Raw genomic sequence first — 26,330 nt, 5'->3', positions numbered from 1 at the left:
GTTTAATGACTATTTATCAACTGCGTAGACTATGCAGTATAGCGTCAAATGAAACTTTCATGAATTGCAATGTTCATAGAAGACATTAAGGACTGTTTTAATTATTTATTTTCCCCTGCATACTTTGTAGAATTCTCAGAATTACTGGGTTTTTGGACTTACTCTATCGTCAGGTGTTCTAAAACCTAAGAGAACAGAAGGTTTCGGAAACTGGATCTGCTTCCGTCCCCAGGTGAGGGGGGAGACATCTATTCTGTTGGGCCCCTTAGAAAGACCTAACCTCAATCACTGAACAACCAATGTCAGTATAACTACAGCTATATACATATATTCCCATGTACGTTACCTCCCTTCGACAAAGCCTGGTCTCAGGTATACGTATATAAAAAAAACTCCATGGTTTTAGTCCGCAAGCGACTATACCGACCGAGCGACCGCTGCTTGTCGGCGAAGTTAGTGCCAACTTTAGCGGACAGAGGGTGTCGCGTGGTCAGCGCAACGAATCCCCAAGGCCGTTAAGTATATAGCTGTAGTTATATTGATATGGGCTGTCTAGTGATTGAGATCAGCTCTTTCCAAGTGACCCAACAGAGTAGGTCTCTCTCCCCTCACCTGAGGAATGAAAGAGTTCCAGTTTCCGAAACGTTGTGTTCTCTAGTTTTTACAATGCTGCGAGATGGACAAAGTCCAAAAACCAAGTAATTCTGAGTGTTATACGCCATCGTCAGAACCCTTCAGAATATTTTTAGCAGAAGTCGGTAAAAGAAAATCCTCCGGATAATGGAACTCTGGACCGAGATTCAAACCCGCAGTCTTTCCTCTAATACGAAACACTATGCAGAACATCTCAGTAACACTTTCTGTGTCCATAGTTTCGTGTAAGACATGTTTCTCGTGCAACTGGTAATTATATAATTAATTTCTTTTTCTTATTCGTTTAGTGGGGGGTGGAGTCCAGTTGGGTCCACTCGGCACGGCGGCCACTGATTGGCCTATTGTACTTGCCCCGGGTGATTATGACGGAGAATTTGGTGGAATGAAGATTGGCATGGGGAAACCGAAGTACTCGGAGAAAACCCGCACCAGCGCCAGTTTGTGCGGTGGGAAGCCAACGACTAACCGCTTGAGCTACGGCGCGGCCAGTACTGTTTCTTAAGTTGTGTCGCGGATGGAAAAGATTTTAACTTGCTGTCAACTCATTAAGCACATTTCGGCTGCCATTTTTCCATCCGTTGCCCTTATATGATAACGCCCGTACAGCAACAGAGCTCACTGCAAAATGGATTCTCCTACATTTTGTTTACTAATGTCGTTACAAGAATGTTAAGCATGCTAACGAGACTGTTGATAGACTCTTTTCAGACGGAGCAGCTCCTCGCAATACTGATAATTAGAATATAGGAACTCTACGAAAGAGAATCCTTTTCAGGAAGCTAGTAGTTGGTCTGCTAGACATTAAATTCCCCGCCGTTTACAGAACCCGAAAATTCATTTCAATGAATTTTCGGGTTGTTAATATAACTAATTGTGGCACGCGGTAGCGTAGTTGGTTGAGGCACTATGCTACAAGCCGGAAGGTCGCGGGTTCAAGTCCCGATGGGGTCATTGGATTTTTTCAATTGATCTAATCCTTTGGCCCTGGGGTCGACTCGGCCTCTAAGAGAAATTAGTACCAGGAATATTCTTGGGGGTAAAGGGCGGCCGGCGCGTAGGACTGACAACCTTGCCGCCATCTATGAGCCGATTGTCTAGAAAATGTGGGAACCTCAACATCTCACAACTCTATGGGCTTCCACGGCCTGTTAAGGGAAATATTTACTTTAACTTGAAATATAACTAATTAAGATGAGTTTACATCCTTTATTTTCCGGTCTAGAAAACCGAAATTAACGGCCGTGGAGATTCGTTGCGCTGACCACTCGACACCCTCTATCCGCTAAAGTTGGCATTAACTTCGCAACAAGTGGCGGTCGCTCGCTCGGTCGGTATAGTTCGCTTGCAGACTGAAGCCACAAAGTTTTTTTTACATTCTTTATTTACATTAAATGAAATTAAATTAAATAATAATTTTAAGGGTGTCTCCAAAGTAAAAAGGTTGAGAAAGGCTGCTCTAACGTACCACTTTACTAACCTGTATTCGTCTCGTGACGGTTTTGGGCGTGTAACAACAAAACGCGATATCACTTACTGTACTCTTATTATGGGTTTAAACATGGAAAGAGATGATAGGCCGAACNCAGCCGTAGTCCCGGGTTCCCTTTAGCTGGAGACGGACTATGGTGTAGGTCCAGGGCCTCGCCATAGCTCAAGCGGTTAGTCTCCGGCTTCCCACCGCGGCGGCCCGGGTTCGATCCCGGGTCTCGACAAGTGGGATTTGTGGTAGATAAAGTGGCGCTGGGGCAGATTTTCTCCGAGTACTTTGTTTCCTCTGCCAATCTTCATTCCACAAAATGCTCCACAATCACCCTCACCTATCATCTGGGGCTGGTACAATAGGCCAGAAGTTGGCGCAGTACAAGGGACTTAGTCCCACCCAACTAGCAATAAAAAAAGGTATTAAAAACCAAGCAACTATGAAGGCGGGGTAGCTTAGTCGGCATAGCAACGGGCTACGGGTTGGAGGGCCGGGGTTCGATTCCCGGCAGAGGCTAAACGTTTTCTTTTTCTCTATAGCGTCCAGACGATTTCTGGGGGCCTACCAAACTCCTGTCCATTGGGTACCGGGGGCTTTTTCCCCCCGAGGGTAAGGCGGCAGGGGCGTGAAGCTGCCCACCCACCTCCAACTAGTACCGAGGTCAAGAAAGCGTGAAGCTATACCTCCACTCCCCCCCATACGTCTTCATGGCGTAGAGTTTAATTATGAGTTAAGCACAGGGCAACTGTACCTTACGCTAAAAATACACTACTTTCTTTTACTTACTCTACAGCCCCCCTTGGCCTTGGCCTCTGATTTTCAGTTTTCATGATCATTTACAAAATGTAGGACTATCTGGACGAATTAACACACATACCAAACATCCATGCCTTGTGTGCGATTCGAACCCACGATCCCGGCTTCCGAGAGAGGGAAGACTGTACAGTCATCAAAGTTAGAAAACTTAACGAGATTTAAACTTCACATCGCGTAACAGTAGTTCCTAAGTAATCTTTCCATTTTTTATTTATGTAAATTAGTCGCTCGAAGACTAATTTAATCCAAATACAATTATTCTTAACATACAGGTGGACGAATCACCGGACGTGAAGAGTACGTAAAGAAATACGCGTACATAGATATCTGAAGAAAAAAATCACCGCCTTCCGGTGATCGCTCGACTTACACCATTTCTTTTTAATTCACTTAGTGGGGTGTGGAGTCCAACTGGGTCCACTCGGCACGGCGACCACTGAGTGGCCTATTGTATCTGGCCCGGGTGATGCTGATGGAGAATTTGGTGGAATGAAGATTGACAGGGGAAACCGAAGTACTTGGAGAAAACCCGCCCCAGCGCCACTTTGTCCACCACAAATCCCACTTGACCAGACCCCGGCATCGAACCCGGGCCGCCGCGGTGGGAAGCCGGAGACTAACCGCTTGAGCTATGGCGAGGCCCTGGACCTACACCATAGTCCGTCTCCAGCTAAAGGGAACCCGGGACTACGGCTGTTAATTCCAGGTCATGGGCCTTCTCCCATGTCTGTCCTTTTGTGTGTATCCTCAGATTCCATGTCATTCGTAATAGGCCATCATCATATACATTGCTCAGTTATGATTCATCGTCTCCTGTTAGTCATTACACACACATTTCGTTAGTTTCCGATGTAGTTTTCCATTTCACATTGTTGGAAGTGACACGGTTATAGCACCGTGTAGTCTGGTATGTAGGTATCAACGTTCCAGAGGAACATGTTTCTTCCATCTTCAGGGTAAAAGTCCTTCACCCTGAATATGGAGAAGGCATTAGTAATCACCTATCAGAGTTCACACTGTCGCGGCCAGAAGACCAGAATATGAAACTCCATCTCAGTGAAAACCTGTACTCTCTTATTTTCCATTTGGTCATAAAATTACCTACAAGAAGATGCGTTATTTTAAAAGATATGTCAAATACAAAATCTTTAACACACTTCGTTCCCGTTTAATAAGTTCGCAAACCACTACAATGGTACAGCTACTGATAAAAGTATCAAAATGAGCTAATCTCACGGTAATCTGCCAATATGTAGGCCTGGTGCCATAAATATTCATGCCCATGATTGATTCAGATGGCTGGCGAACGGGCGGACGCACACAGTTAGGAATCACGCTTCCGGATGTTGGTCCTTTCGAAAATACAAAAATAAATCGATAAACGAGGAATGGTTCCACTGTCAAGCCGTCTAAACATTTCCTGTGAATCACAGTGAACAGTGCTGTATCCTGCACGTAGCTACTGGCATCAAGGATATGAATTCTGCTCCTTGTGTTGGCCTGTACAGTCAGTAGCTTTGTGACGGGCCAGTCTTCTACCAAAGGAGTTCTACTAAGGATTCATTATTTCAGGATGAATTCCGAATCGAACAGGCCAAACAGCCTCCCACGCGAAAGCTATAAACGCAGGAGGGGGGGGGAGGCTAAGAATAAATTATTTATCGCTGGTCTCTATATAAATTGAAGAAACAAATTGCCTTATATTTTATTTGTATAAAACTAAATCTGACACGTTAAATCACCGACCACCTTCCGAGGGTCCTGCATGCAATATGCACATACCCGCCTAAACGGACAGAAGTCTGGCGGAGTTCCTCGACTACCTCTGAACTGAATCTGACTGAATGGCATTCCCCCGCTCCCACTGCTGCATCAAGGCACGGTTATATGCAGATCTGCAGATCGTGACGAAATACCAGGGCTGCCGCATTTCTAGCTGCAGTGGCATGTTACAAGGTGAGGACGAGCCACAGCAGCGTACATTACAGGCACCAGTAACTAACAAATACTGTACACACTTCCCGCTGGTGTCCGACATTTTACAGTCATTTTGTTAATTGCTAGTGGGGTGGGACTAAGTCCCTTGTACTGCGGCCACTTCTGGCCTATTGTACCAGCCCCAGATGATAGGTGAAGGTGATTGTGGAGCAATTGGTGGAATGAAGATTGGCAGGGGAAACCGAAGTATTCGGAGAAAACCTGCCCCAGCGCCACTTTGTCCACCAGAAATTCCACCTGACCAGACCCGGGATCGAACCCGGGCCGCCGTGGTGGGAAGCCAGCGACTAAACGCTTGAGCTATGGTGCGGCCAACTAATGATTAAATATTCTCTTCATTTATTTAGGCAGATCACAGTGGCCGCGCGGGCTACGGAATGGAATGTCTTCGCCCGCTAATACACTGGGATCCTGCAGGATTTGAGGTTCTCCCAGCGGTGGGTATGAAAAGTACTATCTGGGATATAACGCCGTGTAGTCCACCGAAATTCAACCGACGTTTCGGAGGAACATACAACCCCCATCTCATTGGTCGAAGAATAAGCCGAGCAGGAAACTAGCGTCCAGGGCCAGGGCCGTCCTGAACTCCTGTTCTTGTCTCCTATTGGTTCGCTCGGTGGTCGTGTGAGAGCCAATGTGTACTGGCGATTTATTCTGTCCTACGTGATAGCCAACGGGAACCTCCATAAGGTGTAAGCAAGTGAACACTAATTAAAAAAAAAAAAAGCCCAATCCAACTTCTGACACCAGTTGTCACGTGTTATTATTATCACTTGCAATATCACAATTACTGCTTCCACTATATCACGACGAATACTAGACTGCCTTCGACGGTGGCTTTCTCAAGACTGACTCGTTACCACGGAAGTGCATTATCCCTGCTGGTTCAACAATCCGTTGTTACGCAACGAACTTTCCATCCCTGGGGAAACGCGTTTATTGATTCTGCAATTCCTACGCAACGGCCCACTGTTATTGTGTTACCATGGAAATATCTACTCCAAACACGTTACAGTATATTATTTTCTATTACCAACCATTGCGTGGTGCTTAATTATATCAGCCGTTGGATAACTTTTATCTTTTACCAAACAGCGTACGATTTAAAATTATCATGCTGTGTTTATTTACGAAATGTTTACACCACACATCATAAAAGCCCTTTTTTTCCCCCCCTGGCACTACAGCCCCAGTGGGCCTAGACCTACCTCCATGAAACTCTCCGTTTCACTTCGGTTTACTAGATCTTACACATTCGGTAGGACTCCTTGGGCGAGTGATCAGCTCGTCGCAAGGCCTCTACCTGTAGACAAACACAGAAAAACGCACACAAACATCCATGCCCTGAGTGGGATTCGAACCCACGATCTCGGCTTCCGAGATAGCGAAGACAGTGCATGCCTTAGACCGCTCGGCTACCGTGACCGGCCATGAAAGCCCATAATACAATGAAAACCTACTACAGACACGGATCCATATTTCAAAATGGTTGATAAAAACGATAATATGACCTTTCTATTTAATGGACTCTCTGGTGATGCCATGCGGGGCCGAAATGAACAGCAGTTTTCAGTAAAAGTACTCATCATCACTGATGTGGTGTACGCGGTTCTTACAGTAAATTTGATATTTATTAATTCTGTGATGACGTGTTTGGTGGCTAAATTTGGTTGCAGTGACCATGTTAAGGTTTTTTTTCCCCCTTGGCACTACAGCCCTAGTGGGATCTAGGCCTACTCTACCTGTACACAACCATGTTAAGGTTACTGAGTGTAAATAAACCACGAAATCTTAAATAGTTATAAGTGCTCACGGTACTGCAAAGTTATTTCCAAACACGCTTCTTCCGTGTATTTCTCTTTTCCTCTGCCAGTCATTCCGCCATGCTCCATATTCCTCAAAAAGTGCAACAGGCACGAGCAGTCAGAAACTTGTAGTTTAAGTGTGCACATCTGGATTCTAAGCAAGGTTAGGTTCCTAGACCTAATATTCAGGCACACCATTTCCATTTTCTGCCCTAATACAAACCGAACGGTTAATTTTATGTTGTTGTCAGTATCTATATCAGGCGTGGCCAATGGGCNTTGGGGGGGGGGGGGGGCAAGTTAATCAATGTTACAAATGAATTAAATATGAAAATCTGCTGATTGGGAAACACATACCTGAATACCTATGCCATGCACGCTACGTTTGTTTGACGCTCGCGAATTTCTGAAAATTATCATATGCGGTTTTCGCGTTCGGTAAGTTTGGTCACCCCTGATCTCGACTCTACTTAATTGGATAGTAGGATGACTAATGAACTGGTAAAGACCTAGAGAGAAATGGGTTGTGGCCCACTGGAGACATTGAGGAAAACCACAACAAACCGAAGTCATGACGACGACGACCCGAAGCACCCGAGGGGGCTACAACTACGCCAGCCTTCCACAGAACCACAATTACACTATGAGGAGCACGAAATTTCACTTACTTGTAAAGTTACAGCAGACCCTATTGTTCCTGCATCCACTGAACACTTGCCAGAGCAGAGCAGTCTTGACAAAAAAGGAAATTAACAGAACCAGACGTAAAACACCTTTACAGTACTATTTCCAGAAGAAATTATATCACTTTTCATACAAAACTGAAGTCCAAAAGCAAATCACAATTCACTCTCTTCATCAACTTAAAAACAAAGTATTAAAATTTGTATATTCGATTACTATCGATTTTCTTCCATTTTTTTGCGATCTTCTACGATTTCTTCTCGACTAGTACAAATACTGTACAACGTGAAGGGAACAGAAAATGGGGTCAGCGGAACTTACACCCAGGATAACAGCGACAAAAAGAGTGTACACACCGACACAACACACATACGCCCCATCAGACCCCGTTATTTCTTCATGCGCTCACACACCACGGCCCTCGCGCAAACACAACCTCAGCCCACCGTCCGCCTGCCAGCACTGAGCGTGTGAGCAACCAGTCGCTAGGTCGCTAGCTTGGTTCCTTCCCCGCCCTTCGGGATTGTACGCAACTCGTGCTCAATGAAAAGGGTATGCTAGCCAAGCAACAGGTTTCCACTAAGCCGGCTTCATACATTTTCTCTTTCCACGCAGCCACTCCGTGCTATGAAGAAGGATAGATGCTGTTGTCAGCCAGCGGCAGTGCAGTGGTTCAAGAAACATTCGGGAAGTCTCGTGCCGTTAAAATGGAACCTTGTATATAAGAAAGCTGTGGGACAGAGGTGCGCACTCCAGACGACCTGATGAAGATTACGTAAACTCTACCAACTTCACGGGGCACAGGGTCTCTCTTGTGAAGCCGGTAATGCTCAAGTAGTAAAGATATTGTCACGTAAGGGAGTGAACGTTGTTTGGATTGGTGACTGCATTCACTGACCACTTTAACACACGACTCGTGACTATACTTAATTATAACGCTACCGCTGATCTCCACGCTTTACAGATCACTACAGCACACGACAAGTTTTTGTTTCATTCTGCTGTGTCTTCACCAGTCGTTCCCTGGTAGCGGCTTCTAACAGTGAAGATTCTTCAGCTTCCGCGCTCTCTTTGTTACTGCCCCTGCGAATATCCCACAGCTCTAACTGCACCGACTATGAATTCTCTTCACAGACTCTTTTACAACTCTGAATCCTTGCTCCAGTTGTCCTCCTTATAACATTTCGGCACGGGCAGCGTAGAAAACACCATTCATTGTTGTACTTCAATCGCTTCAGTGGGAACATGTTTGTTTGCGAAGGCGTTACCAAGTGACAGCTGCGTAACTTGCTTATTAAGAATTTGTTGCCTAGCAGCAGATGTTGTTTCGTCGTTTGTTTCGAGGTCGTTATACAGTAACGGGTCTACACGCTACTCCTGCCTTTTAAGGACCCGAAAGAGCACAAAAGCATGACATCGAACCGAATCCTGTACACAATTTCAGATTTTCCACAAGGCCTACAGGCCTGTAAATTTGATTAAAATTGAGTCTTGCTTTCAGAGTCCACGCACTTCAAGAATTGTGTGCTACATTACATTTAGGGAGTAACAGATTTCAACACGTCACAGGGAGACGTGTCACATCGGCTTCTCCTCGGAAGAGGACCGGTGGAGTACTTTGTGTGCGGTTTATACCGTGATAAACGACGCTCAGAATCAAATCTGACAAGCAGTGAACATTGCGTGAACGACTGCGTGATTGTGAACTGCGCATGTCACTTGCCTGCCCTTGTTCCCCGTCTAGTTTTCTTCCGTTCCATACACATTGTGACCACACTGACTATACGTGGCGTCTTCAGCAGCAAGAGGCTCGAAACACTCTCTGTCGAGAAGGGAAGTACATGCTTGAATATACTGTATTATTTTTGTTATTATTATTATTGGTCTTGGCTCAACGGGGCTGATAGCACGCACCAGTGCCGGTAGGGTATGGAGACTGATAGAATATCAAAGGGGGGCTTAAAATACACTATTAGTCGCGGTGAATGGGGAAACCCACCCCCTCCAATAATAATAATAGTTTAGAGAAAACTAAGTATATGTTACTGTCTCGTCACCAGAATGCAGTGCAAAATCATGACATAAAGATAGGAAACAGATGTTCTGAAAACCTGGCACAGTTCAGATATTTGGGAACAACGATAACAGATCGAAACCTGATTCGGGAGGAAATTAAGAGGAGACTGAACTCGGGTAATGCTTGCTACCATTCAGTCCAGAACCTTTTGTCTTCTCGTCTGCTGTCTAAAAGCTTAAAAATTAGAATATACAGAACTATATTTTGCCTGTGGTTTTGTATGGGTGTGAAACTTGGTCTCTAACATTAAGGGAGGAACATAGACTGAGGGTGTTTGAGAACAGGGTGTTGAGAATATTTGGACCGAAGAGAGATGAAGTGACAGGAGGTTGGAGACAACTGCATAATGAGGATCTTCATAACTTGTGCTCTTCTCCAGGTATAATCAGAATGATGAAGTCAGAAGGATGAGATGGGCCGGGCATTTAGCACGAATGGGGAGAAGAGGAATGCATATATGATATTGGTGAGAAAGCCAGAAGGAACGAGACTACAAGGAAGACCAAGACGTAGGTGGGTTGACAATATTAAAATGGATTTTAGAGAGATAGTATAGGATTAGATTGATCTGGCTCAGGTTGGGGACCAGTGGAAGTTTATTGTGAACACGGTGGTAAACCTTCAGGTTTCATAGAATGCTAGGAAGTTCTTGAGTAGCTGCACAATTGGCGACTTCACAAGAAGGGCTCAGCTCCATGAATGAGGTGAGACTGAGTCCACTTGGTCTCTTTCCTTCTGGCTTTCCCACCAACATCCTATACGCATTCATCTTCGGCCCCATTCGTACTACATACCCTGCCCATTTCTTCCTCCTGGACTTCATCATTCTAATTACGTTTGTTGAGGAGTGCAAGTTACCTCAACGTAAACAAACACTGTAAATTTAGAATTTAAAAGGAATTAGTGCATACTCTCTGAAAAGTTAAATACTTAAAACAGTTTTTTTTTAATTGTTTCATTTTGGTCCGTTACACTATTAATCACCAATTGTCAATAGATTTTCCGTCAAGTGCAACAATAAATAAGTGACCAAAATATATATTGTTGCACTTGACGGAAAATCTATTGACAATTGGTGACTTAAAACAGTGTTTGAAGGGTCAAAATTTTCGGACCTCCCAAAAGATAGAACGCTTCTGTCTGTAAAGATGACTCTCGTTTGCTCTAACTGGCTCAATTTGAAAAATGACGTGGTCTTCAATTTAACACTGACAAATGAACAGTGATCATTAATATCAGACATCACTTTGCGATAACATCTTGAATAACTTATTAATTCAACACAAGTTCCCAGCATCACCAGCTGACAACTTGCTGAATCACGTGTTACCAACACCTTCTACATACAGACTTCGCTGTTATGACACGAAGTCAAAATTCTATAGCAGTTACAGATCGCCACCAGCCTCGGAACTCCTAGACACAGTTCTGAAGGAAGCATGCAGACGCCCTCTATCTCCTCCACTGGAAGGTCAGAATTAAATTATGTGGTCAATATATAAAAAATAAATGTATCTAGATATCTCTGTAACAGGCAGTGGAGGCCCACAAGGTGTGAGACATCGATGCTCCCACATTTTCTAGACAATCAGACCAAAGATGGCAGTGAAGTTATCACCCTTATTTGCCAACCGCCCTTTATCCCTAGGAAGATTCTTGGTACTCATTTCTGTTAGAGGCTGAGTCGACTTCAGGGCCATAGTGCGGCTGGAAGGATTAAGGTCAACTGAAAAGAATCCAATGACCTCATCTGGACATGAACCCGCGACCTTCCGGCTTACAGCATAGTGTCTCAACCAACTACGCTACCGCGTGCCCCCTTGTGTTAGTAGGGTATCGCCACGACCGCTTCCGTTTGCGCCCCTTTCAATGAGGATCACATAAATTCAACCACGTGACGTCATGTAAACGACGGGTCCCACAGCTGATAAACCTTTGAACAAATACTGGTTCCTTTTAAGGGGTGATGTGGAGAGAAGTGCAGCTGAGCACAGGACGGTTAAAGAGCAATAAAGATAATGCGCATATTTATGTGAGGAATACTCCACACGACCACACGACTGGTTGAATCGTGGGTTATGTCGTGGCCCTTTGTCTCGAATGAGATGTGGTATCTGTTCAGGGAGTTACAAAATAATAAAGGACAAGGGATCATCGCGTATTTTAAGGTATTCTGACAGGCATTCGCCTGCAGGGACTCCAGAAAGCCCAAACTCGAAACCTCAATACAAATCTGAGAACTTGGCACGGACATCTGTAAGAAGTTTACATGCTTTACACCTGGGAAGTAAAGCGCGGCCGGCGCGTAAGGCTGACAACCTTACCGCCATCTTTGAGCCGATTGTCTAGATAATGTGGGACCCTCAACGTCTCACAACCCTAGGGCCTTATGGCCTGTTACATGGATAGCTTTACTTTTATATTTTTACACGCTAAGCTCAGTCTATATTGCGACGACCTAGGGACTGAGCGGCCGGGTTTCGATACCCGGCAAGGGCATATATTTTTATTTTCTCCATAGCCTCCAGACAGGCTCTAGGGTCCATCCAGCACTTTCCCCGAAAGTAAAGCAGCCAGAGCTACACCGCGACTCCCCCGTACGTATTCATGGCTTGGTTCTTAAAAAATTACCATAGGGGAAAGTTTACTTTTGCCTTTTCTTGTTATTAAGCTTTGTGATGACAGCTTCATGGAATGTATGCAGTGGATCATAGTGTGGTGTTCACCGCTCAAATCTCGCTTACGTAATTTTTGTTTCCATTGCTTTTGTCCATATTGCTTCTTTATTTTAACTGCGACACCATTTCGAAACTGCTACACCCGGCCCTCGCCTTGAACCTGTCTTCGGATCTGTTCAAGCTGAACTGGCTCTTGGGGACTGGCCACAGGTAGAAGTGGCAAGAAGGTTTGCGGTTTTGAATCTCAGGGAGACTGCCAGGTAAACAACCGGAGTATAGAAATTTCAGAAAGGATGCCTTTGGATACGCAGACCACAAAACGAGAATTACTTCTGGGTCTCGGTAGTCTCGAAAAATATAAGTTCTTCATGAAGCGGTTCAAGATTTTACATTAGTATATTTAATTAAATTTCACCTATTGAGACACGTAGAACTTAATATTTTAATTCGTTTAGTGGGGGGGTGGAGTCCAGCTGGGTCCCCTCGGCACTGCGGCCACTGATTGACCTATTGTACCTGTCCCGGGTAATTATGATGGAGAATTTTTTTTGATGGAATGAAGATTGGCAAGGGAAACCGAAGTACTCGGAGAAAACCCGCCCCAGCGCAACTTTGTCCACCACAAATCCCACTTAACCAGACACGGGATCGAACGCGGGCCGCCGCGGCGGTAAGCCAGCGACTAACCGCTTGACTTATGGCGCGGCCTATCTCGCTATAATAGAAGTACTATATATATGTATTCAATAAGAACTGTTGAATTGTTTCTCTCTGAGTAGAAACATATTCGAATTAATAGGATTAATTTCTCCACTTTGTCATAAAATAAAATTTCCGTGCCCTGCACTGATCGCCAGGCTCGTGTCGACATATTTGTATTGTTTATAACGGAGAATGAAAACTAGCAAGAAAGGACATTATCCGAAAAGGAGCTACTCATAACCGTCTCATTAGAATCTTAGAATTTGTGATCCATACATTCGTACAAAAAAAAAAAAGACTCCCTGATTTTTGTCCGCAAGCGAACTATACCGACCGAGCGACTGCCGCATATCGGCGAAGTAAGTGCCAACTTCAGCGGATAGATGGTGTCGTGTTATCAGAGCAACGAATCCCCACAGCCGTTAATTTCGGTTCCCGTAATTAAATTGGGTACGGTTGGAGAACAGATAGATACGCGCGCCATGTTAATTTCGAAAATGAAATCTGCTCCTTCGTAACTCCAGTGATTTTAAAGGAAGGCTCAACAAGTCGTTTTTGTTCCCAATCTGTTGAGCAGGACTAAAAGGAGGAAGAACATTTAACAGCAAATTATGTGCCTTCTGTATTCTTCAGTCAACCAATAAGAATATAATAATGTCAAATGGATGTGTGACTTATAAGACGGGGTTTCGGATTCGATGATTGGATTTATTGCACCTTATATTCACCACTATGGACTATAGGCAATACAGCGCTATCGCTATTGTACACACTTTCCAGTTCACCGTTACACACGCACTACGGTTTTCAGCCTTCCCTAGTCGTATCCTGGTAACGGATTTATCACAGTCACACTATCACTTCAAATCACACATGAAGACTTCTTTTCACAACCTAATTCCTTTCTTGCCATTATTCTGCAACTGCTAATTTCGAAGACTCCACCTCAATTCCCCTTCTCCCATGCTCATATCCCGGCAGGCTGCCGTTTTGAAACTCGACTCTTCACTCTCGACTACTTTTCTCTATTGCTGAACACTTATTTAATAACCACTTTGCACGGACAGCGCAGAAAACACGGCCTCTGTTGTTAAGGAGGCATGTTTACTGGTCGTTACCTAGCAGTGGACGTCTTACTGCTTCACGAGTACGCTTCGCAGGAATATGTTTATCGAGTCGTTGCCTACAATGTGTATACACGTCACAGCACTGTTTGAAACCTGTTTGAGGGCTCCTCACCATCAGATAATTATGTATATTTTCACGTCGTCATTAAGAAGTCACTGAATTCCATTTACAACGCACTATGGTAACCAAAAGCGCCATAACCGAGATCTCGTAGAACATATAGGACTTTCAAGATACAAAAGTTTGTGACAATGGTATATTGCTACAAGTATTGTGGTTTTGGACAATATCCATCGTTTTTTCTATTGGACCAAACTGAGTAGGTTTCACCTGAGGACGGGGACAGAATCAAGTCTCCGAAACGCTGTGTTTTTTAAAAAGAAACAGGACAGTTTTTTAAAAAATAGACAGGACGATGGATAATGTCCAAAAACTTGTAGAATATAGGACTTTCTTCCGCGAGCTTACCTGCACTGGTATGGCTTACCTCCAGAGATTCGTTGGATGCACTATACCCTTGCCTGCTGTCTTTGTTGAGACTCCGCATTTCGTTTTCACATTAAAAGCATTCAGCGACTACTTAATTCCATAGAATGTGTTAACTCATGTTGATGCCGCATTGTGCTCTGGGACCGGAACAGTCTCTGTAGTCACTTCCTATTTGCATAAACTTGAGTAGAATTTCATGTTCCAGCACTGTACAGTTCGCTACGAGCTACAGATGTATCTATTTTCATACGTACTTTATCTGATGGCCGTGTGTTGGGTGTTTATCGATATTAATGTTGCAGAATATAGACTTTCGTTCTATTCAATGTTTACATTCTGAGAACGGACAATCCGATACATCGCCAACATGTCAGAGATAAACAGACAGGTTGACAATCAGCCTGTTTCGGTTTTTGGGACAGCTGAATTTTAAGATATTAAAGGGGCAAAATCCGTGGGAGATGGGCGTGACAAGGTTCGTGATCCTCTCTGGGCTGCATGCTCCTTGTTCTTTCAACGTGGGTGTACAAATATACTACGATGGAGTGCCTGTTACGTTAATTGAAAACGTCGCATAATGGGAAAAAGCTTAAATCGAAGGCTTCTCCCCGAAGACTCTATGTCAGGGGTCTCCAAACTTTTCGAAACGCGGGCCACATTAGGTAATTCAGCACTGTCAACGGGCCGGATAAAATGAGAAATTAATAACTCTAGGTATATGGGCTTTGCCGGTCACGGTAGCCGAGCTGTCTTCGCTCGCTTGGAAAGCGGGATCGTGGGTTCGAATCCCACTCAGGGCATGGATGTATAGTTTGTGTGTGTGCGTTTTTCTGTGTTTGTATACAGGTAGAGGCCTTGAGACGAGCTGATCACCCACCCAAGGTGTCCTACCGAATGTGTAAGATCTAGAAAAACCGAAGTGAATGGAGAAGTTCATGGAGGTAGGCCTAGGTCCATTGGGGCTGTAGTGTCAAGAAAAAAGAAGAGTTTTATTGAAAGCACAGAATTTCGTAAACTAAATACAAAGTACGTGAGAATAAATTATCGTATATTAATGACAACAGACAGTAGCAGCAAATGCTCATATTTTCATCACAAATTGTAATAAAACAATTAATGCGAATGATGGAACTTTTTTTGCATTCTTAAAACCTGATTAAATTGAGGTGATGATGCTCTGTTACAATTACACTGCACCACTGCAAGAAGTCTTGTGCACAAGACGGCTAGTAACGAACTGCTCGCGCTACCTACATTGCCACGAAGTGACACTGCCGATCGAGGCCGAACAAATACGAAGAAATACCGCGCAGTATACGGTCCAGAATTAGTAAAACTGTGAACAATATTAATATTAACATAATATGGAATATCAATATATTTTAAACACAATCTTAATTAATGAATTTGAAATCTATGCACAAGTATTTTTTTACCAGTACTCATTGGAAAATTAGTTCAATTAGCGCATTTCTGCACAATTCTTTCGAAGGCCGGATAAAGTCACATCGCGGGCCGCATGTGGCCCGCGGGCCGTAGTTTGGAGACCCTTGCTCTATGGTAACGACATGAATGGAGAAATAGCTACGTATATCCATATTTCTTTATTGCTAGTGGGATGGGCCTAAGTCCCTTGTACTGCGGCCACTTCTGGCCTATTGTACCAGCCCCAGATGACAGGTGAGGGTGATTGTGGAGCAATTGGTGGAATGAAGATTGGCAGGGGAAACCGAAGTACTCGGAGAAAACCTACCCCAGCGCCACTTTGTCCACCACAAATCCCACTTGACCAGACCCTTGATCGAACCCGGGCCGCCGCGGTGGGAAGCCAGCGACTAACCGCTTGGGTTATGGCGCGCTCTGTGGCAGGCGTTTATAACGACCTGACCGAGCAATCCGGCTCAGACGATAAGGCTGCAGACTTGTATTCGTGAGGTGTCTGGTTTGAATCTCAGCTAGATTACCAACTATCTTGATTCAGGTGTTTCGTGGCTGTCCTCACTCCCTCCAGACAAATGCAGGGATAGTGCCTTAAATCAGGCAACAACCACCTCCAGCCACACTCATTGCCGTCCATTCATCTGAAGCCATGCACTCTGAGACAGTGGCAGCGTCGTTAAACAAGCTACAAGTACGTCAAACATTCTTACACCAGCAACACAACAATTTCTTATAAAAACATACAAATATAGATAATTTACATCTACTGGGTCATCATCAGGTGTACTGTTTGTGCTTATGTGCTTCATTTGTCTTTTAATATGGATCCATGTTTTGAAATGACTATATGACATTAGTACAAATACTTTGTTTTTGGACATTTATCTAAAAACCGTCCTCTTTATTTTTCACCCCGGCGGCCCGGGTTCGATCCTGGGTAAGGTCATGTGGAATTTGTGGTGGACAAAGTGACACTGGAGCAGGATTTCTCCTAGTACTTTGGTTTCTGTCAATTCGCATTCCATCGATTGTTATACAATCATCATTATCTATCAACTGGGGCTTGTACAATAGGCCAGAGAATGGACGCGGAACCTAGTGGCTTCAGTCTCACCCCATGAGAAAAATAATAATTAAAATCCGCTGTTGTTGGCGCAAAAGATAGGGGAGGTGGGTCCTGTAAATATTAAGTCTCCTGCTACAAGTTCTCCTTCGGGATCTTTCAAATTTGTCATTTTTGCGACAGATCTGTGCAAAATATTCGTGTCCGAAAAGGCGATACTGTTTCAAATAAATGATCTCGAAACATAAACGTAAAGATCCACAAACCAATCTTTTTAATCGAACGTATCAGGCATGTATGTATTGCAGTCTGTTTTCACTTTACTGCCCCAAAGTATAGACTTCTATTTTAATGTAGCCGGCCACTTATTCTTGTAACACACAGGTTGCGAATCACTTCTAATTGATGGGTTTGTGGAAACGGTAATTGTATTAACACGAAGATGTAAGGTCGATTTCAGTAATTAGGTAAGAAGCGATGATGACTCAAAATCAGTTGAAACTGATTATATGACCCAGGAAATTTCATCACATGCCTTCAGCAAACGCCAAAGGATCCCAAGGACGCGAACAACGACATGTGAAATTATAACACAGGTTTGAAGGGGTACGGGATTGTTCTTCAGTTGAAGTAAAAAGTGATGTCACTTTTACATGTAGTTGTCATAGTTCACACGTAAGTCATTAACACGTTTACCAGTGATGCCCTTGGATGTACAGAGATGATTCACTTCTGAGTTAATGAAGTCTCGGCACAGTCCACTCTATTGTTCAGTTTACTTAAATGGATATTACATGAGCTTTGGTCGCGATATAATTTGCTTAGTTGTTGAAATATTACAAAAAGTTCTGAGAGAAATTAATTCGTCTACTTTTCTTTGATTTCTGGTTAAATAATTTTCCTGGGGAGTAAAGCGCGGCCGGCGCGTAAGGCTGACAACCTTACCGCCATCTTTGAGCCGATTATCTAGATAATGTGGGACCCTCAACGTGTCACAACCCTATGGGTCTTCACGGCCTGTTACAGGGACACCTTTACTTTCTTTTTACTTTACTTTACTTTGATACGATAAGCAATTCACAGAAAACGACGCGTCCAACAATTCTTCTATAGTTGCATAAGTATACGTTGCCGCGTTAACGTTTTAACAAAGCCGTTGCCTAACAAGGACAGAGGATACACGTACAGACACAGAGACTGGTGGGAGGGATTTATGTATTACGCCGTTGAGATGGGTTCAGGTAGCATGATAAACGCACCAAGTTTCATAAAGAGAGGTTAAGCCTTTCGAAAACTGATTTGACGGGGGGCGAATCACAGACCCACGGCCAGTATAGACTTCTCATATTTTTTTTTCATAATAATGAAAGTAGGCTAAATCGCTAAAGTACTCGTAACTGAAGAGTAGAAACACGAGCTTTAATATGCCAAATTGGCAGCTGCATTGTAATGATCTCCTCCGAAGTATTCTTATGTGATTTGGATTGTATACTGCTCTGGCGTGCTCCACGTCACGTCTGCGTTCTGGCTTACGTCTATCTGCTACAACTCCCTAAGCAACTTCAGCGCGACGATTCGCCAGAATTTGAACTGAAATTCTTGCTGGCTAATCATTCGGGCAGTAGATTGCCCTAAGCGACTAGCTGTCAAGTCAGTCAAAGTTACCGCCAATCAGTTCGTCTTGATGTCAAGCTCCTTGAGGCTCACGAACAGAGATCTTTTTTCAACTGAAACTTTGCGGTGATAGTCCTTATGTAACATCCTCTTTGACAAGAAGCTGAGTTTGTCTGTTGTGAACACTTGGCCTTTCGTCAAGTGTATATCATACCTATCTTTTTTTTTATTGCTAGTGGGGTGGGACTAAGTCCCTCGTACTGCGGCCACTTCTGGCCTATTGTACCAGCCCCAAATGATAGGTGAGTGTGACTGTGGAGCAATTGGTGGAATGAAGATTGGCAAGGGAAGCCGAAGTACCCGGAGAAAACCTGCCCCAGCGCCACTTTGTCCATCACAAATCCCATTTTACTAGACCCGGGATCCAACCCGGGCTGCCTCAGTTGGAAGCCAGCGACTAACCGCTTGAGCTATGGTGCGGCCTCATACTTATCTTATTTATGCGACAAGCTATCCACATAGAAGGTAAAATTCAGACGTCATTCGCTGAACGAAATGAAACCGCTGTATGACAAGGCAAGGCATTTTTGATACAGAACAATTTATCTCTAAAAGTCTTGGTGTTCTGCCTTGAGTCAGTGGGTGGCCACGAACGGAAGTCAAAGCCGCCCCAGTGGCGGCCCACAGGCAATTTGCGGTCTCCTTCCAACGTGCAGAGTAAACAAGTATCGAAACAAACATGCAGCCGGGGAGGCCTACATTTACACTCTTATTTTAGTGTATAGGACGAAAATCCAAACTCAGCCTAGAAAACAAGACTTTATTTTACAAATGCATATTGAAACCGATTTGGACGTATGGAGTTCAACTGTGGGGGTGTGCTAAGCCTTCGAACACCAAAATAATCCAAAGACTCTAATCAAATGTACTGCGCTCCATAACCAACGCCCCATGGTATGTCTCGAACTTCACATTACACAATGATCTTCAAATTCTATTCGTCACAGAAGAAATCAAAAGATACTCTATTATATACCACAACCGACTAATGGGACACGAAAACAGTTGCGTAACTGAACTAAGCAACGCATTAAACATCAGACGAAGACTAAAACGACAATGGCCCTCAGACTTAAAAGAACACAGTGTTGAAGATGGGTAGCCGTACTCAGCAACATAATGAATAGTATACTACATAGGAGAATCATCACTGGATGATCACTCCGCACAAGTGATTTCTTACAACATATTTACTTATTGCTCCCTTGTAGAGTAGATTGTAAATTGCAAGAAGTAATAAAAAAAATTGTGGTGTAGTCCGTCCCAGGATCGAACCAGACTTGCGCTAACACAGTACATATTAGTGAAGTTTGGGAGTGTAAGAAAGTAAAAACTAAAAGTAAAGCTATCCCTGTAACAGGCCGTGAAGGCCCATAGGTTTGTGAGATGTTGAGGTTCCCACATTTTCTAGACAATCGGCTCATAAATGGCAGTAAGATTGTCAGCCCTAGGCGCTGGCCGCCCTTTACCCCCAAGGATATTCCAAGAATATTCCTGGTACTCATTTCTGTTAGGGGCTGAGTCGAACCGAGGGCCATAGTGCGGCTGGAGGGATTAGGTCAATTGAAAAAAATCCACTGACCTCAAAGGACTTGAAACCGCGACATTCCTGCTTGTAGCATAGTGCCTCAACCAATTACGCTAGCGTGTGTGTATAATCCCTATTAACAGAATCGTTACAAAATTGTACTCCTTATATAGATAAGGAGCCGGAATAGCTCAGTCGGTATATGAGGGGCTACGGGCTGGATGGCTGAGGTTTGTCTCCCTACTCCACAAAGCCCAGACCGGCTCTGGGGCCCACAAAGCCTCATACAGTCAGTACCGTGTGCATTTTCCCGGAGGTAAAGCGGTCGGGACGTGAAACTGACCACTCCCATCTATCACCGAGGTCACCTCCACTTCCCCATACGACTTCATTGGTGCTTAATTAATTATGTACGGAAACAAATTTACCTTTTACATAGCTGATAAATTGTTTTAAAATACAGACTGTATCTTATTAAAAATGAGATTTGAACGAAGGTAAGCTGTGATCATTTATAAGTTTACAAGCACATGTTGCAATTTTATAAAACCTAGATACAATCCTGGTTTGTTTATGAATAAAACATATCCCAAATGTGAAGTATTTCAAACTGACTGAATTACGTTTACAATTTCATATGTTGTCCAGTGGTCTCACACTCCGGATAATATCTGAGTTTAGAGCTAATAAGGCAAAAAAGTAAAGCTGTCCCTGTAACAGGCCGTGGAGGCCCATAGGGTTACGAGACTCCCACATTTTTTAGACACTCGGCTCAAAGATGGCGGTGAGGTTGTCAGCCTTACGCGCAGGCCGACCACCCATTACCTCTATGAATATTCCTGGTATTCATTTCTGTTAGAGGCTGAGTCGAACCCAGGACAATAGTGCGGCTGGAAGGATTAGGTCCATCGAGAAATCCAATGACCTCATCGCGAATCGAACCGCGACCTTCCGGCATTTAGCATAGTGCCTCAACCAACTACACTACCGCACGCCCCTCGAGTTTAGAGCTAATAGGGTTAATGAACCTATCTGTACCGAAGTGGTCAATTTAAGACCGACTTCCTTTATACATTTCTGTCGATTCTTCGTGCAGACAATGGCTGTTGTTCAAAGCCGTCGTTTATTTTTAATTCCCAAGATCAAACAATGTGAAAGTTTACGTAATGGCGGGAAGAGGTGGGGAGCAGAAAGCATACCGGTTTCTGTTATAACCGCACACAAGCAACAGATGGCTGTACACTCGTTGTCAAGAACACTGGCTTTTAGTAAAACTGGGTTGGTGGGTTCATTCTCTTTCAACCCAGATGGAATGCACCGTCGAATGAGGTGGGAAGCTGCATTTTGAATAATGAGAGGGTATTCTAAGGATCTGGAAGGAGGTGGTCATGCTCTGTTTCAAAATACTATCCTGGAATTCGCTCGGGAAGACTGCACTAGAGTTGATGGCTTTTTCCAGTTCGAATTTATAAAGTCACAAGATATAGGATTTTGGTGGGAAAGACAGAAGGAAAGAGAACACTAAGGAAATATAGATGTAGGTGGCAGGATAATATTAAAATGGATCTTAGAAAGATAGTTTAGAGTGGTATGGACTGGACTGATATGTCTCAGGACAGGGACCAATAGAGGGTTCTTGTAAACACAGTAATGAACCTTCGGGTTCACATAAAATGTGGGAAAATTCTTGAGTGCTTTGTGACTGGTGACTTTTCAAGAAGGGCTCATTTCCATGGATTTAGTCAGTTAGCTACACATATAGTCATGTAGCACAGACACGGGGAACGAGGAATTCATATAAATTTTTGGCTGGGAAGTCATCTAGAATTCGGAAACTTGCGAAACAGAAGAAACGGGAAGAGGATATTAAAGTGAATATCAGAAAACTATGTTCGGAAGTTGTGAACTGCCATGAATTCCGTTAAGGAAGAACTCCAGTCGGTTCGTTTGGTGTTAGTTGCGTCAAGAGAAAATAATATGTTCAGAAATGTGCAATTTTTGCTGTAGTTTGAGGGAACGTCGGTCCGTTTCGGGCGCCGAGTAGGATGTATCAAGATATCGAAATGTTAAGGCCCAACGGAACACACCTCGAGGCAAGATGACCAGGCCTCATGTTACCCTTCCGTCCCCAGCTGAATAGTAGAACCAGGGTCACTATTGCCACTATGGTACGAATTAAGCTTGTATCCAATCAGGTTTCCGCTGCCACAACAAAGGTCTTTAGTCCCGTTGATTGGTAAACACAACACTAAGATCAAGATAATAACCATAAGTAGCAATACAGACACACGGACAATGGAAGGACTACAGGCTTAACTTAGTTTTAATCTTTAATTTATTTTAACTAAAAGTGGGAACAACAATTTCAATAAAACGGTAAAAAAGTGAAGTTGTCCAACTAATTAAGCATTACACCATGAAGAAATATGAGGGAGGTGAGTGGTCAGCTTCATGCCCCTGTCGCTTTATCCCCGGGGAAAAGCACCCGGGTACCCATCGGATAGGAGACTGGGTGGGCCTCAGAGCCAGTCTGGACCACGTGGAGAAGAGAAAATTCTTGACCCTACCGGGACTCGAACTCCGACCCCTCTGTCATATAGCCCGTAGCCAGTCGCTATACCGACTACGTTGTCCAGGCTCACAATGGTATTTCAATATGATTGTTAATAGTGTAATATTTTAATATCTTAATATTTTATTGATTTTAAGACTCTTAATATACTTAAATATTCGTTTTACACACGATTTTAAGGTAATTTTAGGTTCAGTGTAAGAACGCGACTGTATAATCTGTGCATACAAAGGCGATTAGAAAAGTGACAGAAGTACATCACATATTTTTTCTTTTATTTTATTTTGTAACGCGCCTGATAATATCAATATACGGATCCATATATAATTCGCAATTCTGTGGCAATAAGACTTGTTAATTTTATCGCCTGGGGATGTCTCTATGGGCCGAAACATGTAGCTACAGAGTATTCTAGACCAACAAAACTCAACTGTGCACAATGAGGTGTGAGTTATTTGGTGAATTGCTGTGTTTGACAGGAATTAATACGATAATTTATATACAGGTCTTTAGTGATTTTCTTCAGTGTGCCCAAACGAATCCGGTCTAGAAAACTGTGATTAACGGCCGTGGGAATCCGTTGCGCTGACCACGCGACACCATCTATCCACCAAAGCTGGCACTAACTTCGCCGACAAGCGGCGGTCGCTCGGTCGGTATAGTTCGTTTGCGGACTAAAGCCACAGATTTTTTGTTTGTTTGTGCCTAAACGAATGCCGAGATACCTTAACTAGGCAACAATCGTCTCCTTCCTAATCCTTACCTGAATATCATTTATGAGCATTTTCACAACTCGTTCGACACTACATCATTTCTGCAATTCAAAGAGCGTCGTTGAAAGTCTACGACTCGATCCAACACACTTATCCGTGAATCAAACGGTCCGTTTTAATTTTGGATTTGTATATGCTTCTTTTACCCTTTGGAATATTTACAGATGTCTTCTTTGGTGTTCGTCCTGTTTTATTCCCTTCTATTCCTGACAACTTTCTTAAAACTCTTATTTACCGACATGACGTCAATCAAGCCTTTAATGCCTCTACTTCAGGGCGGAAACTCAGAACTTCTTGTGTTAGTACTTGTAGGATTCTATGCATGCCCTTTCATTGTTCTGTTTCTTTTGTTTCTTTATGTTTCACTCTTACGTGTATGGTTCAGTACTCCCGTTTCATACAGCGGTGCATGTCAGTTAAATATGAGATGTGGCAGACATGGAGGTTAATATTAACAATGTTTTCCTACAGTTTATATCCCATGATTGCTATGTTATCCCTTCGGACACACCGAGTCAGTATTTTTTTACATTTGTCCAATTAAAGATAGGCTATTATTCCAGGCAACCACGTAAAGTTGTAAATCAACATATTTTATGGCCTTCCGAATTTAAGTCTAACTTACCTCATAGATAAGACACGATTATTTTCCCAGTAACCGCTGTTAACAGGAAATCGTCATGAATAGCGTAAGAATGACTCAAGTCGCGTTTCTGAGAAAGGCACTTATGGACTCACCATTAGAATATAAAACAATTTCTTGTTTAATTTGATCATAATTTCCTATACCACAGGTATTACGTCAGAATATGAAACACCAGCTAGAGCTTAGACTTTAATGAGCATTTTAAAACTTCCTTTTGGACTAAAACACAAGTGACTCATTATGGACACGTATGAGGTACTATTTTAAGAATATGACAGACTGTAGGCACGAGTTTATGTCTAAACTCTCCTTAGAAATGACGAAATCCCTCTGAACACCAAGAAACGCTGCAGATTCGTTTTCGGAAAGTCACTAGATTGAATCACGGGGCGGTCAATCCTTTCATAGTACCTCCAGAATCTTAAACCAGAATGCGAATGTATAGGTAACAACCCCCCACCCCCTTCAGTCATATTTAATCAACTCAGAAAGACAATCTCCGCGTGCCGGGCACGACGCAAAGAGGGCGCAGACAGCAGTGCAGATCTGTCGCCCCTCTTTGTCAAATGAAGTTCTGCTTCAGCCCCGGAATTTTCCAAAATATAAAGTCAAGACCGGCTCTGGGGCCCACCCAGCCTCCTATCCAATGGGTATTGGAGTCTCTTTCCCTTGCAGTCAAGCGGCTGCTTCGTGAAGCTGACCACTCACCTCCATAAAGAATGGTGGAGCTGTACCTCCACTCCCCCATACGTCTTCAAGACACAGTGCTTAATTAATTAAACACAAGGACAACTTTACTTTTTATTTGCAATAAAATTGATGTTGCTTCCTTGCATTTGAATGTTACAATTTGTAGGAACTGTTATATTTTATAAAACGTAGTACGGACTTAATGTTCGTGACTTCTAATAAAGGGCAAGTCGTTGAACTTTCCATCGTATCATAAATATCTGTCTTAACTCTGGGCCCTAAACAAGGTAGCCTCAGTCTCCTCTGGTTCAAGGCCACTCAGAGCTACGGAAAACTATCCCCAGGGCGGCTGGGAGCTGCATTCAGTGATCCAGTAAACAGAAATCTTCCTTCACCAATAAAATGAAACATTGATAAAAAGAGTAATACTCCTAAAATAAATCCGTCAATTCCACCTCAACTCCTTTGTTTGGATTACAAAATAAATTGGGTGGGAAGCTAGATAAGGTTCCAGACAGCAGTCTCGTATTATAGATATTGTGTTTTCACTTTCTTTCTTTCTTTCTTTCTCTTATCTCTGCTTTGTGATGATTATGTCTTCTCCGCGACTTGAAGATGGTGCTGCATCCCAGTACACTGTTTCCTGAAACCTTCATCGTCTGACTTGAATAACGCATACATTTCTGTCGGATGCCATGTGTTCATTAACTTGAAATCTGTTCCAGCTTCTGGTCAACTAACGGAAATATTCATAATTTTCGTGGCGCCTTTACTAGTGTCCGATATCTTTCGTCAGATGCAGTATAAGCGCTTTTCACTCTGACTTTAAAACGTTAGTAAAAAAAAAAAAGAAGGTAAAATAATGTTGTCCCAGTGTTTAACTAATTAAGCACTATGCCACGAAGGCGTACGGGGAAGTGGATGTATAGATCCACTTTTCCTCTTCTCGGCACTAGTTGAGTTGATTGGTCAGCTTCACGCACCTGCCGCTCTACTCCCGAGGAAAGGAGCCCCCAGTACCACTGGATAGGAGGTTGTGTTGACCTCAGAGCCGGTCTGGATGCTGCGGAGAAGAGAAAATTCTTGACCCTACTGGGACTCAAACTCCGACCCCTTGGTCATAAAGCCCGTAGCCAGTCACTATACCGACTGAGCTATCCCGGCTCTTCTTTATAACGTTAGGAATACGTACACGTATATATGTAAAAGTAAAGTAACTGTATCCCTGTAACAGGCCCAAGAGGTCCATAGGGTTATGAGATGTTGAGGTTCCCACATTTTCTAGACAATCGGTTCATAGATGGCAGTAAGGTTGTCAGCCCTATGCACCGGCAGGCCTGGTACTCATTTCTGTTAGAGGCTGACTCGACCCCAGGGCCATAGTGCGGCTGGAAAGATTAGGTAAATTGAAAAAAAAAATCCAAATGACCTCA

General features: G+C 43.5%; 1 protein-coding gene across 3 annotated transcripts in view; it reads right to left on the bottom strand.

The window, feature by feature from the left end:
• Positions 1–26,330, bottom strand: part of LOC111872792 (acyl-CoA Delta(11) desaturase) — a 115,292-nt gene that overhangs the window by 68,834 nt on the left and 20,128 nt on the right. For 2 of the 3 annotated variants that reach the window (XM_023866967.2, XM_023866968.2), the window contains exon 1: positions 7,422–7,921. The exons of the other annotated variant lie outside the window; for it this stretch is intronic. The gene's annotated coding sequence lies outside the window, so the exon portion shown is untranslated. Of the gene's footprint in view, positions 1–7,421; positions 7,922–26,330 lie in introns of those variants that run through there. 3 annotated transcript variants of the gene reach the window in all.

This window comes from Cryptotermes secundus, unplaced genomic scaffold (assembly GCF_002891405.2).
Source record: "Cryptotermes secundus unplaced genomic scaffold, Csec_1.0 scaffold79, whole genome shotgun sequence".
Lineage (NCBI taxonomy): Eukaryota > Metazoa > Arthropoda > Insecta > Blattodea > Kalotermitidae > Cryptotermes > Cryptotermes secundus.
This window is presented reverse-complemented; position numbering and strand designations above follow the sequence as displayed.